The sequence below is a fragment of the Lithobates pipiens genome, unplaced genomic scaffold (assembly GCF_037356315.1).
Source record: "Lithobates pipiens isolate NorthernLeopardFrog02 unplaced genomic scaffold, aLitPip1_a1.2 Scaffold_28, whole genome shotgun sequence".
Taxonomy (NCBI): domain Eukaryota; kingdom Metazoa; phylum Chordata; class Amphibia; order Anura; family Ranidae; genus Lithobates; species Lithobates pipiens.
In genome coordinates, this window is record NW_027507789.1 from 98,019,001 (window position 1) to 98,022,038 (window position 3,038).

Here is a 3,038-nt window from a genome sequence, read left to right on the forward strand (position 1 = left end):
GAGCCTCCGTCCCGTGCCTTGCCTCCGTCCCGTGCCGTGCCTTGCCTCCTTGCCTCCGTCCCGTGCCGTGCCTTGCCTCCTTGCCTCCGTCCCGTGTCGTGCCTTGCCTCCGTCCCGTGCCGTGCCTTGCCTTGCCTCCGTCCCGTGCCTTGCCAGGATCGCCGCTCTTCGTCGGCGCCTCGGCGGCCATTCTAAAATTCAAAAGCCGCGCCTCCGCCTTCGCCTGTGATAGGCGGAACACTGAATTTCCCAGCAGCCTGTGTTCCGCCTATCACGGACATCGTCTCATCCTCGTCCGTAGTACGAGGATGAGACGATGTCCGTGATAGGCGGAACACAGGCTGCTGGGAAATTCAGTGTTCCGCCTATCACAGGCGAAGGCGGAGGCGCGGCGTTTGAAGGGTAGAATGTCCGCTGTCTGTCTGCTCGACACGCTGATCGGGCAGGCAGACAGCGATGACTCGAGTATAAGCCGAGGGGGGCACTTTCAGCCTCAAAAAAGAGGCTGAAAATCTCGGCTTATACTCGAGTATATACGGTATGTTGATGTCTTCACATTTGGACTTGAGATGAACATGTGTTTATGGTGTTAGATTTGATCTGTATTTTCACTAGCTTTTTTTGTGTTAAAGCCAAAGTCCAGTGATTTTTTTTTTAAATGTCAGCAGCTACAGATACTGCAGCTGCTGACTTTTAAAATAAGGACACTTATCTGTCCAGGGCGCCCGCGATGTCTGAACCCGAGGCCAAACCGTCCCTTGATCCTCGGATGCTCCCTCCTCCATCTTCGGTAAGGGAATCAGGAAATTAAGCCTTACGGCCTACAATCAGAATGGTCCCTGCTGTCCCTGGGACCCGTGTGTGTCCCTGCAGACAGCACAATGTGATGGGAAGAGGCATAGACTCCCATGGGAGTCTATGCCCGGAAGTGGGTGCAAATACCTGTCTTAGACAGATATATGCACCCCCCCCCTGAAAGGTGCCAAATGTGACACCGGAGGGGGGGAGGGTTCCGAAAAGCGGACGTTAAATTTTTGTGTGAACCTCCGCTTTAAGTAATTGATTTTTGCACTTTGTAGAGAGCGCAGTTTTAACAAACTTTTTAATTTTTCTCATCTGGAATATGCAGTTCAATTTTGGGCACTAGTTCACAAAAGTTATATTAGTGCAGAAAAGAGCAACCAAACTGATAAGAGGCATGGAGGAGCTCAGCTATGAGAAAAGATTAAAGGAACTGATATGATCAACATGTATAAGTACATAAGTGGTCCATAAAGTGAATAACTCAACAAGTAGCTCACTTTAAAGTGGTTTGGTACCTAAAAATGAAAGTTCATGTTATTAAAATCAACAGTTAGCATACTTACCTAAACGAACCCTGAAAAAAAAAAATATTATTTACTTACCTTTTATTTCTGATGTTTCAGCTGACTTCCGGGTTCTCCTCCCGTGGGAGTAGGGGTGGCTATCGTCCTCGCAATGGTCCCTGGGAAATTTCCCCAAGAATCCATGGGGGACATTGAAATTGCGAAATCTCGCGAGATTTCGTTCGGACGCCGGTCACGTGACGAGGGCGTGTACGAATTTGCCATTTTTAAAGTGGGCAGGCAGCTGTATCTGCCATTACACACGAGGTAGCAAGCAAACAACAAAGGAAACAGCACCAGCGCATTTTTGCTTCAGCCAGCTTCTCACAAAAGGCAAGTCATGTTTATTCCATGTATAATTAGCCTCATTATGTTGCTAATTATACCTATATTGTATTGTGTAATTAGTTGCTGTATTTCTACTGTTAGCAATCCTGCTGTAATATACCAAATTGTTTTTGTCTCTAAATTGAATGGTTTTTGTATTACATTTTTTTTTTATGTTACAATCTTTAGACCGATCAAATAGTTTTAAAAAACTTTGTAATTTAGTATATATATATATATTTTTTTTTTTCACTATTTACATTTTTTTTTTTCACCTTTCCTTTTTTTTTATTTTATTTATTTTCCAATGTAAATTTTTTATTTTTCTACCGGACCTTTTTTTTTTAAAAATGTCGTACTGAATTTAAATGTATTTTTAATTTTACATGTATTATCAAAATAAAAAACTTTATTTTTTTTTTTTTATATTTTATTAAATTTAGATCGGCTTGTACTCTGCTACCGGACGGACAATTTACAAATTGATATATATATATATATATATATTATATATATATATATAGATAGATAGATATCCAGCTATATATTTACAGGTATTTTTATCCAAAATATATATTTCTATGTACTTCTTTATCTGTTCATTATTCTTTGAATATTTTGATATCTAGTGTGGTGTGGTGTGGTATGTGTGTGTGTGTGGTGTATATATATATATATCTATCTCTCTCATTTTCATATGTTTAACCTCAATTTTTAATTACCTTTTACAGTGACCGAAGACTGTGTATTTAGCAAAGAATTCCTCACCTTTTTAACCGCTGCTTTAATTCAGGTAAGAAAAAAAATTATTTCGTATACATGTGTTTAAATTATTATCTATTTTTTTTTTATTTGATCTTACTTTTTTTTTAATCTGCATAAAAGTTTGAAAAGCTTGTTCTTATATGTTTATAATTTTTTTTTTTTTTCTTTTATTAAACCGACAATCTAATATTTTTTTTTGGATTCCATAGATTGCACTGACAATTGGATTTGAATTTTTCAAAGCCATGCCTGAATAAAATCATGCTTAGATTTCGTGATTTATTATTTATTTAGAAAATTGAACTTATCTGTCATCTCTCTCTCTCTCTCTCTCTCTCTCTCTCTCTCTCTCTCTCTCTCTCTCTCTCCCCTCCCTCCCTCCCTCCCCTCTCTCCCTCCCTCTCTCTCTCCCTCCTCCCTCTCTCTCTCTCTCTCTCTCTCTCTCTCTCTCTCTCTCTCTCCCTCCCTCTCTCTCTCTCTCTCTCTCTCTCTCTCTCTCTCTCTCTCTCCTCCTTCCTCTCTCTCTCTCTCTCTCTCTCTCTCTCTCTCTCTCTCTCTCTCACACTCCCCCACTCTTAC